The sequence below is a fragment of the Zalophus californianus genome, chromosome 14 (genome assembly GCF_009762305.2).
Source record: "Zalophus californianus isolate mZalCal1 chromosome 14, mZalCal1.pri.v2, whole genome shotgun sequence".
Taxonomy (NCBI): Eukaryota; Metazoa; Chordata; class Mammalia; order Carnivora; family Otariidae; genus Zalophus; species Zalophus californianus.
Window position 1 is genome coordinate 34703893 of NC_045608.1, and position 14271 is coordinate 34718163.

General features: G+C 41.9%; 1 protein-coding gene and 1 pseudogene across 2 annotated transcripts in view; both read right to left on the minus strand.

Moving 5' to 3' along the window:
* RAB31 (RAB31, member RAS oncogene family) overlaps positions 1-14271 on the minus strand; it is a 133650-nt gene that overhangs the window by 95450 nt on the left and 23929 nt on the right. The gene's annotated exons all lie outside the window — the stretch shown is intronic.
* LOC113912794 lies at positions 8299-9317 on the minus strand (annotated as a pseudogene). The gene has a single exon (XR_003516974.2). The product of XR_003516974.2 is annotated as a replication factor C subunit 3-like (transcript).

Sequence of the window (14271 nt, forward strand, 5' to 3'; positions counted from 1 at the left end):
CACAGGCTACATACATGGGAACAAGAAATGGAGGCAGACTTCAACGCCTTAAGAGCCCAGAAGATGTAGACTTTTGTTTTAAATTCCTCCTCATGACACAGAGAGACAGCTAGTGGTGCACCATACACAGGAAAAATCTCTTGCCCACCCTGAGGTATGACTGCTCACATCCAGTGGTGAGTTCCTTGGCACCCCACAATTCCCCTCAGGTATGATGTGTGAGAATATGCCCTTTGTCAAAAGTTCATGAGAAGCTAAAACGATGGCCTCTCTCTACCTTAACCTACATTCTAAAGGCTCTGTGGTTCATAGAGCAGACTCAGATTTATTACTGCATTTGACCGTCACAGTGACTCTGAGGTCATTATTCCCATTGTGTGGATAGAGAACTTGAGGCCCGCGCAAGTCACAGTCACACTGGAATGGGCTAAGGCCAATACCAGGCCTCTGTCTCCTGGTACTTTCTTTCCCTATCACTAAACCATCTTCAGGCCACATCTGAGTCTTAAGATGTCAACAAAACCTTATAGAGTCTCAGCATGTGAGACCTTCAAACGCTGGGGAGGAAAAAGTCCAGAACTGAGGAATCTCAAAGTGAAGTAACAGGCAGTTTGTAACTTATAACAAACAACTTTGGTTAACTTTTATATTAAAAAATAATTTAATACAAATAAGTACAGACAACAGGATACTCCCACAGTGCAGGCGACCTTCCTGCTCACGATGATATAAGGCATCAGTGCATGTTTGAACTTCACATACCAACACTGAAATCACTGTGTGCATCCTCTAATACGTGTATATTTACTTACAACCTGTATACATGTGCTACTGTACTAAGATATTACACAACATATAAAAACGTACACAGAAACACAATTCTAAAGAATGACATGCTAGTTAGGATCTTCTCAATACTGTGCCATCAAAGCCCAGAAATCTACTGGATGCCAAAGCTGGCAAACTGATTTCACATTTCTGTTAATCAAAAAAGCCTCAACAGCGCCACAGAGGGACTTCTAATAACTACAAGCAAGCACTGGGGAAGGGACTCTCGGTGTGTCCTTCCACACAGGCCAGGAAACACAGAGAGACAAAGCTCCCCAAAGCTACAACTGTGTCACGTGAGGCGGAAGCTGGGGGTGGCCATCTTTTCACTCAGAAGGAAGAAGGAAGGAAGCAGCCTGGAGACAGCGTGCCCAGGGCTGCTGGTGACCCCAGGATGTTCCCTATCTTCCTGAGGCCTTGGTACATGTGGGAACCGCCCAAGGCAGCCCAGCAGCGGGCTGCCCCATCTGAAGCTTCACACACACACACACACACACACACACACACACACACACACACACACACACACACACACACACGGGGAAACATCTCTAAGGACTTTCTAGATAAGCCCTGGTCACATTACATCATCACCGATCCCCTCTCCACTCGATCCCCTCACTTCCTTGTCACATCGTCACACACACTGTTTTTTTACAGGCACTAGCTGAAGTCAGTTTCTACCACAAGTATTATTTATTACATCCAAACGATAGCTTAATAATGTGCCACTCTACCATGGTGGCTGGAGAATGATACATCAGAATAACGATTTCTCCTACCTAGAAAAAGTCCACATGCGGAGCCTGGAAAAGATCTCCACAGCCTGATGTCCAGGCCCTGCCAACAGCGAAGTCCATCTGCTTCTGGCCAGAACATCAGGAGGACACATTTTACACTGAGCATATTTCGTCCACATTGTGGGCCACAAGCATGACTGCTACACATGCACGCGGAATCTAAGTTACAGAAAGCAATGTGCATCTTCTAATTTGCCAGCGAATGTTCATTTCTATACTCTAGCTTTACGAAAATACAACTGATTGACTCTATTTAAAAAGAGAGAGAGAGAAAGGAGGGGTGCCTGGCTGGCTCAGTCGCAAAAGCATGCAATTCTTGATCTCAGGGTCATGAGTTCGAGCCCCACGTTGGGGGTAGAGATTACATAAGTAAATAAGTAATTTTTTTAAAAAAGAAACTTGAAAGAAAAATAAATGTGCTAGGAAAGATGATGTGGTAGGAAAGACAGGAGTGAAATCATCATTCTGGTTTCAATTTGGACCTTATACCCACTCATGTTTTGGCTCTGGGGACCAAAGATACTCTGTCCCTACTTCCCCCACTGGACTCTCTCTCAACCAGGCAGGAAGATTGCAGCTCAACTGAGGCAACCAGGCCAAAATTTTACAGGTAGTAATTTGGTCAGATGACCCAAAGGAAGTATGTTTCTTCACTTCGTGGTTTGGACAACTGTGGAGATCAAGAAAGATATTGCAGACCTTCTCTGAACTCAGAGCACAAACTTCTGCTCCTCCATGACCTAACCACATGATCTTAGCAGCTAATTTCAAACTCTGGTTTCCTACCTGTAAATCTGGTGCCTTCCCACAGTGGCACCAAAACACTCTCCCGAGTGTATGATGCACCTGGAAACATGCTGGCAAATCTGCCCAGAGAACCTATTTTGTGTGCCTGCCCTCTCCCCTCCAAAAAAATCAGTATATTTCAGAATAAGTCCCCAGAGTCCCGACGTATGCCAAACCTGCATTTTTACCACAAGATCGGATCCTTTTCTGTTAAGTGGATCTAAATGGCCAACTGTATCTGCAGGGGCCAGGAACACAGGGTCAGCCAGGACACACAGATGGCAGGTGCATCCTGTCATTTTGCTGGCCAAAGGAAAAAATTGGGGAGCTTGAGTTTTCCATTAGTGTTTTCTTGATTCTTGATCCAAACTAGCTAGCTGCTTACGCTCCTGCAAGACAGTAGCAAAAGGCTGATGGGCATCACTCTGCTGCTTCCTTCTTTCTCCACAAAAGCCAAAACATAAATCCCCAGTATACATACAATTGTCTTGCCAACAAACATCTCCAAAATATGCCTCATCTGTTAATGTGCCACAAATTCATAAAACATCCCATACCTCCCCCCTCTGACCTGTTAGTTGAGCTACAGGCTATATTTCAATCTGGAGCTCAGTTTGGGGAGACACAATGTCCTCATAGGAAGAAAATAAAGAAGAAACAGCTAATGGCCCTCTAGCCCAAGGGTCGAGGGCTTTCGGGGGCCCACCCTTTTATTCTAGAACGCAGCCACTGTGTGGCAGGGCAGGCCGAGGAGACCAATACAGTTTCAGTGTGTCTCCGTTTGCTGTCCCAAAAGAACAACTAGGCCCTGCCTCCCCTACAGGTGAGAATAGCGGTCACTATTTCTTTTAGTATGCACACCACGCTATAAAAATTAGAGACACCCTCTTTCCTGGGCTAAGAAATCAAGCCCTAGTAGCCATTCTTGGGAAAAAATTTTGAAAATCTTCATCATAATTGTTTAACTCTTCTTGGTTATTCCCTAGCTCTTTTAATAGGAGGACTACATTAGGGGAACAGAAAATAATCAAGGAGTAGAATGCATGAAAGCTGTAAATAATGATAAACCCCAGCTCTCCCACAAACTGTGAAGGGGAGCAGAATTTTGTGGGGGTCAGAGCATGGGTTTGGGATCAGACACAAGGAATTTAAATTTCTTGCTGAGTCTCTCTGGGCAATGTTGCCTCATCTGTAAAATAGAAGCAGTGGCAGGGCCTATCTCAGAGGATTTGTGAAGATTAAATGAGGTAATATATCCATAGCACTTAGAACAGCACTGGCACATTGCAAATGTTCAATAAATGCTCATTATTACCATGATGATTACACAGCCACTTATTTTTTTAAGCTTTTATTTATTATTTATTTGAGAGAGAAAGTGAGCAAGAGAGAGGGAGCACAAGTAGGGGAGCAGTAGAGGAGAGGGAGAAGCAGGCTTCCCGCTGTGCAGGGACCCCCCCCCCCAATGCAGGGCTCCATCCCACAACTCCGGGATCGTGACCCGAGCCAAAGACAGACACCCAACTAACTGAGCCACCCAGGCGCCCCTACATAGCCATTTAAAAGAATAAAGTACATCAGTAGTGCTTGTATGTATGGGAAGAGCTCTTAAGATTCACTGTTGGATAAAAAGCCAAAACAGATTGTTGGTTGCCAGAGGTTGGGGTGAAGGTGGGTAAAATGAGGGAAGGTGGTCAAAGGTACAAAATTCCTGTTATAAAATAAATAAATCCTGGGGATCTAGTGTACAGCATGGTGACTAAAGTTAACAATGGCATATTGTATATTTGTAAGTTACTAATAGGGCAGATCTTAAAAGTTCATAAGAAAAAACTTTGTAACTATGTGTGGTGACAGATGTTAACTATACTTACTGTGGTGATCATTTTGCAATATATACAAATAGGGAATCACTATGTTGTACTCCTAAAAACTAATACATTATTATGTCAATTATATCTCAATAAAAGGGGGAAAAAGCCATATGCAAGTCTTCTTTATTTTTTTTAAGAAAAATCTATGTGTATGTAAGCACACACAAGCTTGAAACAGTTCTTTAAAAAAAATCACAAGAACATATTAACAGTGATTGTCCAAGGTAGAGAAGCCTTCCCTTTTCATTCTGTACCTTCCGGTAACACTTGAATTTCGTAATTCTATACAAAGTATCCCTTGTATTTGTCCTTAACTTTTTTTAACTATTATTTATTTATTTTTGTGAGGGAGAGAGAGAGAGAGAGAGAGTGCATGTGCACAAGCGTGGGGAGGGGCAGAGGGAGAAGCAGACTCCCAGCTGAGTAGGGAGCCCGATGCGGGACACAATCCCAGGACCCCAGGATCATGACCTGAGCCACCCAGTCACCCTCCTTAAACTTTTCTTAAGAAATGTAACATTTTCCACTAACATTTCTCCCCACACTCCTGTCCCGCCCCCCACCTTCACATGATCAAAATTTAAAATGACCATCACCTAAATCACAGATTCTTGACTCTATGAGATATGCCATGAGTAATCTGTAACAAAGCTGGTGAGGTGGAATTAAAGGAAACTCACTGGAAATTGCACATAATCCTGAGAACCCCAGGGAGGGTGCTTCCTATCTCAGTGCCATTGGCCAGAGGTGTCCTCTGTGGTTTTGGTGGGAAAATACTAATACTGCCAATCTAAACCCTCTTCCCCCTGGGAACTAATTCCTCACATTTAAACTATATCAAACGTGTAAATTGTCTACCCTCGTCTTTTGTAGTAGTAGTAGTTGTTGTTGAGGTGTAATCTGGGTAACACATAATTAGCTATTTTTAAAGTGAACAACTCAGTGGCACTTGGTAATTCACAATATCATGCAACCACGACCCCTATTCAGTTCCAAAGTATTTTCTTCATCCCCAAATAACTCTATGCTCATTAAGAAATTACTCCCCCATTCTCCCCTCCGCACAGCCCCTGGCAATCACAGATCTACTTTGTCTCTGGATTTACCTGTTCTGGATATTTCATATAAATGAAATCACATACGTGACGATTTGTGACTAGTTTCTTTCAATTAGCATAGTGTTTTCCAGGATCATCACAGTGTATCAGGATTTCACTCCTTTTTAAAACTACTGTTTCATCATATGTATAAACCACAATTGTTTATCCACTCAAACCATCCAAACTACGTGGGTCGTTTCCACCTTTTGGCTATTGTGAATAATGCTCTTATGAACATTCCTGTACAAGTATTTATTTGAGAACCTGTTTTCAATTGTTTGTGTATATGCCTCAGAGTGAAATTGCTGGGTCATATGGTAATTCTGTTTATCTTTTTGAGGAATGGCCAAACCTGCTTTCCACAGCAGCTGTACCATTTTATATTTCCACCAGCTACATATGAAGGTTCCAAAATTTCCCCACATCCTCAACAACATTTATTTTCTTTTTTTTTAATTACAGCCATCCTAGTGGGTGTGAGGTGGTATTTCACTGCAGTTTTAATTTGCATTTCCCTAATGACTAATGATGTCAAGCATCTTTTCACGCACTCTTGGCCATTTGTATATTGTCTTTGGGGAAATGTCTATTCAAATCCTTTGTCCATTTTTAAACTGGGTTATCCCTCTTTTTGTTTTTGAGCTGTAAGTCTATTTTACATATCTGGATGTTAGATCCTTACCAGACATTGGATTTGCAAATATTTCCTCCCATTCTGTAAGTTGTCTCTTTACTTTCTTAATATTGTCCTTTGATGCACATAATTTTTTAATTTAAATGGAATCCAACCAATGCATTTTTTCTTTTGTTGCTTATGCTTTTGTTATTATATCTAAGAATCTATCAGTAAATCCAAGGTCATGAAGATTTAACCCTGTTTTCCATTAGGAACTTAAGAGATTTAGATCTTCTATTTAGGTAATTGATCCATTTTGAGTTAATTTTTGTGTATGGTATGAAGTAGGGTTCAATTGAAACATGTGGCTATCTAGTTGTCCCAGCACCATATGTTGAAGAGACTACTGTTCTCTCATTAAATGATCTCAGCACTCTTGTCAAAAGTCAATTGCCCATAGATGTATGGGTTTATTTCTGGAATCTCAATTCTATTCCTTTGGTCTACGTGTCTATTCTTATGCCAGTATCACACTGTTTAGCTTATTGCTGATTTTTAGTGAGTTTTGAAATCAGGAAGTGTGAGTCCTCCAACTTTGTTCTTCTTTTTCAAGATTATTTTAGCTACTTGGAGCCCCTTGCAATTCCATATGAATTTAAAGACTGGCTTTTCCATTTCTGCAAAAACAAAGCCATTGGAATTTTGACAGGAATTGCACTGAATCTGTTCATCACTTTGGGTATTATTGCCATCTTAACAATAATAAGTCTTCCACAGCCTCCTCAACAAATGGTGTTGGGAAAACTAGACAGCAACATGCAAAAGAATGAAACCGGATCACTTTCTTACACCATACACAAAATAAACTCAAAATGGATTGAAGACTTAAATGTGAGACATGAAATCATAAAAATCCTAGAAAAGAACACAGGCAATAACTTCTTTGACATCGGCCATAGCAACTTCTTTCTAGATATGTCTCCTGAGTCAAGAGAAACAAAAGCAAAAATTCAGAGGGAAACCCTTGTACTGATGAGTACAGGGTGTTGTAATGGAAGTGTTGAAATCACTATATTGTATACCTGAAACTAATATAACACAACACTATATGTTGACTAACTGGAATTTAAAATAAACTACAGGCACCTGGATGGCTCAGTCGGTTAAGCGGTCATGATCCCCAAGTCCTGGAATCAAGCCACGCGTCAGGGTCCCTGCTTCTCCCTCTCCCTCTGCCGCTCCCCCTACTTGTGTGCTCTAGCTCATTCTCACTTTCTCTCAAATAAGTGAATAAAATATTTAAAAACACAAAATAAATACTTAAAGAAAAAATACAAAATTCCGAGTAAAGGTCAAAATTATGAATATCTGATTTTTAAAATTTTATACCTTATTGGATGGATTTTTAGAGATTTAGTTAAAAGTGCCACTGAGTATGGACTTTATTAAAATTTTCTCTTTATGAAAAAAATTAAAAATTAAAAATAAAAACACTCTATACCTTGAAAATAGTAATAAGTCTTCCAGTCCATAAACATGATACATATTTCCATTTACTTAGGTTCTTCTTTGATTTCTTTCAGCAATGTTTTTAGTTCTCAGTGCATAAGTCTTTCACCACTTTGGTTAAATTTATTTCTATGTATTCTTTTGGATCCTACTGTAAATGGAACCATTTTGTTAATTTCCTTTTAAGATTGTTCACTGCTGGTATACAGAAACATGACTGATTTTTGTGTGCATCGTTTGCCTTATTCTTTGTCTTCGAAGGAAAGATTTCAGTCTTTCACCATTGAACATGGTGGGTTTTTCATAATGCCTTTTATCATGTGGAGGTAGTTTCCTTCTATTTCTCTTTTTTTTTCATGATTTTATTGTGAAAGGGTGCTGGAATTTGTAAATGCTTTTTCTGATTGAGATGATCATGTAAGTTTTATTCCTTCATTCTATATATATGGTGTATTACATTGATTGAACTTATGTTGAACTGCTCTTGCACTCCTGGGATAAATCCCACTTGGTTATGGTGGATAATTTTTCTAATATGCTGCTGAATTCCGTTTGCTAGTAATTTGTTGAGGATTTTTGCATCAGTATCATAGGAATCTTGGTCTGTAGTTTTCTTATCTTGACCTTGGTATCAGGGCAATGCTAGCCTCATAAAATGAGACAGAAAGTATTCCCTTCTCTTCTATTTTTTTAGAAGAGTTTGAGAGAGATTGATGCTATTCTTTAAATATTTAGTAGCATTCACCCAATAAAGCCATCTCATCCTGAACTTTTTTTTTTAAGTAAAGTTAGTTTATTTTACCTGCAGCTCTTCCAATATAAACTGAATGTAAATGCTGATACTGAGAAATATTAGGAAGAATTAAGGATAGACCTCAAGATGTCAAAACATCATGCCTTCCAATCCATCCTCCATGAACTTCTTATAAAGTGCCATAAATTTGGCCACAAATGCTTCCAAGTGATAAATGGCTTTGCTACCGAGCTGTAGACGATGTTCATAGTAAGTGGCCATCTGGGCCACTTCCCCTTTCAGTTGTCCATCACAATTATGTAAAAGTTCTGAGAGAAGGCCCTTCATTATTATTTCAGGAGGAATACAATGAGTTAGAAGCTCATAAAGTCTTCCACGAACTTCAAGGAGCCTTTGTGGAGTCTGCTGACTGACAATAGCGTTGGCCGTCTCCCTGAGATACACCTCCCAATCTGTTTCAGGATTTCTTGATCTGCAGTAAAAGGATATTGTTGCACTCTGCAGGCTTCACACATAAGTAGGGCTTTTCGGAGATTCCTGCACGACTTCTCTGCAAGTCGATGAGCCAGTTGTGAAGGAAGATTCAGACCTTCCTTCTTGCACACAGTAGATAACACATGACAAATATCTTCAATCCTGGGAGCAGGCACACGAACTGCCAGGCACCTACTACGAATAGGTGGTATCACTTTAGATGTAGAATTGCAACACAAGATCAGTCTGCAAGTGGACATATACTTTTCCATGGTTCTACGCAAGGCATGTTGAGCATCTTTGGTGAGTTTGTCAATAATACCACTTTAAAATCTCCTTGAGTGTTTGTTTCAAGTTGCTGTGATTGTGCCACTGTTTTCAACATCTCCTGAATTACTACCCGGTCCTATTTCCAGCATCACTGGGATTAACTTCAAGGTGATAATTGCTTGCAATAGTGCTAATTTCAATTTTCTTTTTAGATGGAGTCAGGTTGCGCAGCTGGGCCGCTTGCTCCTTGTGATAGTCCAGGCGTCCCAAGGAGCAGGGCCGGTATTTGTCCACCCAGAGGCTCATGCCTGCTCGAATTCCCGGGGTCAGACGCTTGAAAGTCCCCTCATCCTGAACTTTTTAATAATTGATTCAATCTCTTGTTATAGGTCTGTTCAGATTTTCTATTTTGGGAGGGGGGACAGTTTTGGCAGTGTGTAGATAGATTCTAGGCATCAATCCATTTAATCTAGATTATCTAATTTTTTGGCATACAACTTCTCATGGTATTCTCCCGTAATTCTTTTCATTTCTACAAGATCAGCAGTAACATCCTCACTTTCATTTTTTAATTTAGTTATTTGCTTCTCTCTTTTTTCTTAGCAATCTAGCTAAAGGTTCGTCAATTTTGCTGATCTTCAAAGAACCAACTTATGGGGGTGCCCTGGATGGCTCCCTGGTTAAGTGAAATCGGACTCTTGATTTCAGCTCAGGTCACGATCTCAGGCTCCCGAGATCGATCCCCATGTCGGTCTCCACGCTGGGTGAGGAGTCTGCTTCAGATTCTCTCATCTCCCTCTCCCTCTGCCCCTCCCCCCACTCAGGCTCACTCTCTCACTTTCTCTCTCAAATAAATAAATAGAATCTTTTTTTTAAAAAAAGAACCAACTTTTGGTTTCATTAATTTTCCCTCTGATTTTTCTAATCTCTGTTTCATGTAAGTTAGGTTATTGATTTAAAATCTTTTAAATGCAGGCATTTGTAGCTATAAATTTCCCTCTGAGCACTGCTTTTACAACATCCCATAAATTTGAGGGTGTTGTGTTTTCATTTTAATTCATCTCAAATTATTTTCTAAACTCCATTGTAATTTCTTCTTTAACCCATTGGTTGTTTATGAGTCTATACTCATTTTTACAATATTAAGAGAAAACTTCCAATGTTTTGAAGCCCTAGTTCTTCCACTTTTTGGATCCAAGTTCCTCTTACTAGGGTCCATTTCTTCACTGGTTAAAGGAAGCACAGTACCTTTGTTATTTTTAATAGAGACCATAAAATTTTATGTTAAAGAATAATTACCAAAGGTAAAACGATGACCCTCATAAGATATAAAATAAACATATGTTAAGATTTTATTGACCTCATTATTAATGAGAGTATTAGTAAGATGTTACAATCAGTTCAAAGGAGAAGTCAGAGAAGCACAAATTTACATGGATTAAAGGAATGATCGAATTAATGGTTGAAACGAATTTACAGATATACAAGAAACTGGCTTTTCTTCATAATGGGGAGGGATAGTCGTTTTAACACACAAAGAGCTTTTTTCCATGTCTATAGACAGTAACTATTTTGCATTGCTACCAGTTACCTACAACTTATAAAACTGTAAAACATATCAAAGGCAAGGAAAAGGCCAGAATCAGATACCTTGGAAGGGTGCTCTCTACACAAGGCACAGCTTTCCACCTCACTAGTGCTGACCAGGTAATGCCTAGAGGTCACTTTTCAGATAGGCACTGTATAAACATTCAGGTTTTATGATGTGACTGAAGGCAATACTTCATGTTCAAGTAAACGAGATAGATAATTCAGATGTTATGTATATCTTGTTGATTTTCAGTAACAATTGTTTTATAGCTTTCAAGCATATTTTCAAGCACATATGTTATTTGTATACCTGTTAGGCATTCTCCTCAGATGCCAGTAATGCCTGTATAGGGAAACTTACCACACAGAACTGAAAAAAAATCACAAAATCAAGGAAAATAAATGATTTCAAACAAAACTGTATCAAAAGTAGGTCTGTGGGCTGAATTATTAAAGCACTGTCATAGGTCTTCATTGTGCTGGTAAGCCTGTCAGGGCCTGTTTGCAAGTGCTTTATAGTCATTTATCCCATCTACGTTTATGAATAAAAACATATCTTTTATTAGAAGACAAAAGGCCGTGAAGGAAACACTGAGAATGAATGTCCTCCCCACTACACTTGCCCCCTCTGGGCTACTTTAACAGGATTTGGCTGTCCTTCCATCACATTAGCATTTCTTTACCCTTCCTGCCCAGACAAATGGGATGATTCTTCCGACAGGAACTTCCCAGAAGGCCCAGGGACTCTTCAATGGGACGCAGCAACAGACAGTTCACACCCCAGGATCCTTTGAACCCCTCAAAAACTTCCTCTTGCCGTTTCCACCAATCCTGCACCATGATATCATGATTCTTACCCAGTCCCATCCAAGTTGCTCTTTTGGAAAGATCACCTTAACTCGAATTTACAATTCCCTATGATGGGCCTGTTGTCTCCTGACTCTGAGAGGCTGACACTCTGGCTTTGCCAGGTGCTCAGCAAAGGGGTCCACTCTAGGACCAACAGTCTGTTGTTGAGATCTGAGGTCAGCTCTGGACAGGAGAGAGGGCGGCGAGCTGGAGCCCCAGGACACCACAGGCCCGGAAGCCACTTTGAGAGGCCACAGACTCCCTTTCCTTGCCTGGCCCAAGGGCCCCCATAGCATCAGGTGGCCTGTGGACATTGAGCAAGGGATTGGTTCCGTTCATAAAAGACGAAGGAGCCATGGGAGAGAAACAAGGCGAAGGTCTCAAATGAATTCCGCCCCCCATCCCTGATGGCAATCTCAGGGTTCCTGTGAAAAGTTACCACACCAGAGGGAACTAAGAGGCTCCTGCCACTTCCCAAGGCTGGAACAGCAGCAGGGGCTCCCAGTGCGCAGTGGGGTCGATGGCCAGTGCGCCCTGTGGCTGCAAGCCCCCCAGGCCGGGAGGCAAGGACCTCTGCTGCCCCTCACAGCCCGCTGAACGCAAGCAAAACCCTCTGGAGAACTGCTTGTGTGCACGCAGGTGTGCACCCCGGCCAGGGAGGCATGGCAGCACACACACACAGGGCAGTAGATGATGTGGGGGAATGCGGCCTTCCCCGTGGCCCACCCGAGAGGGCATGAATCCCTGACGGGCTGCTTCGCAGGGCAGGGAAAGGAAGACCCTCTGCACAAATTATGTGCCATTCCCACTGCTAAGGAAAAAAAAACCTCAACTGAGTAAATTTCAAGGATCTTACAGGCTTTACTCAACAACTCATGAATCAGACAGCATCCCATCTAGCAGATAGAGAGGAGTTCCAAAGAGCTGTACAAAACAAGAGGCTTTTATAGGCAGAGGAAGGAAGGTAAAGGAAGTTTCTAGCATAGAGTGGGTTGTTTCAGACAAGGTCACCTTCCTGTGTGGGGACAAAAGGCATCTCTCAGGTGGATGACCTCACTAGTGACAAGGTAATGCCTAGAGGTCAAAAGTCCTGGCAGAGGCTGACACTGCCATGAGATCAGGTATGATGTCTTAATTTCCTGACCTAGGCTTAACACAAGTGACTCCACTGTGGGCCTGTTGTCTCCTTTTTAACACCAGGAAAGCCTCATAAATTCTGACTCCACCGCTTCAGTTCTCACGATGGTCTCTGTCACTTAGCGCCGGCACCCAGTTCTGGAGCTGCCTCCCTAAGGACCTCATCTGCCACATCCCTGGCATGCCATTAACCACCTCTCACACTTCCCAGCACACGGTGCTCCAGCAGAGTCTCACCTCCTCAAAGCAGCACCTGCCAGGGGCTTGCCAGGACCACAGGAATGGAGGCCACGAGGAGCACATCTGCCCTCTGTGAGCGCCACATCTCATCATGGCCTCAAAGCCTCCTCTGAGGTCACGTGCTGCCCCTCAGATCCCCATGAGGCAGTGTCACACATCATTTCCCCCAAGGAAACCTGCTTTTCTGTTTACCCTCTTTTGCTATATATTGAAACACTTGTAGCATTGGTGTGACAGGGACTGAGGAAGATGTGTCCTGATGGCATGAGTTGCCTGTGGGTGAACATCAGCACATCAACTGAATTCTAAAATTTGCATTTGAAAAAGGAATAATATCTTTACTGTAAAGTGATGTAATCCTTGTGCAATAATGCAAATTATATTAAGCTTCCAAGCAAACCAACTTGTTCACCTAGAAGCATTCGGGAAGTTGGTGACATCTACAATTCTTCCTAGAGAGGAGTAACTAACTCTTAGTGGGAACTTAGCACATGGCAGGCATGCTCCTTCCTGGGTTCTCTTTTTACTTCTGCTGTGTAACTATCACAACAACTCTGTGAGGTAGACATCGTTGGCAACGTTCTACGGTGAGGGATCTGAGTCGCAGAGAAGCTCAACAGCACAACGTAAGGTCACACAAATAGCAAGTGACTGAGTCAGGATTCGGTCAGGTGGGTCTCACTAGAACCATCTGCTCTTCCACGACCCCATCTTGCTTCCCTCTCTTTCAAGTCCAGAGTTTGAGAGAAGAACCAATTCAAAGTTCCAGTCAAGGCCTGAACTCATATTCTTCAAACTCACATCGTGGCAATGACCTGGTGGGAATGTAAAAGGTGCGGAGAGGGGAACCTGTCGGGCATCCCCACTCTCCCCTCATCTGTTAGAAACAGAACCCTGAGTTTTAGCTGGGCACTCGGTCACCCTTGCTGGTAGAAGCAACCATAGGTCTAGGTTCCGGCAAACAGGACAGAAACAGAGACAATGTGTTGGCCTCATAAGCCACCAAACCCACCCTGAACCAGCCACCAGGACTAACAGAGAAGAAAGAAATTATTTCCATCCTGCTTCAGTCACTACACTTTCAAGTCTCTTGTTGCAGCAACTCTGCCCCAGTCCTAATCAATGCAGCTCACTTAAGAAACTTAAAAACCTATGTATTCCTCTAAATAGGATAAGAATTATCCTTACAGCTTGTTGAACCCATTCATTTCCTTTGCACCCCCACTTCTTCAGAAGGGGAACAAGATAAATTCATCCTGTGCCTTGTGTCTGAATTCTCACAAATTCTAAATCCTAATTTATGAGATTGATTTGTATAGTATGACACTATACCAGTATCACCATCCATTTCTTTAAACCCATGTTCTTCCCAATGTCCTTATTTGGAAAATGCCACCCACCCATATTTAGCTACTGGGCAGGTGGCCATCATGGTCTCCCAGTG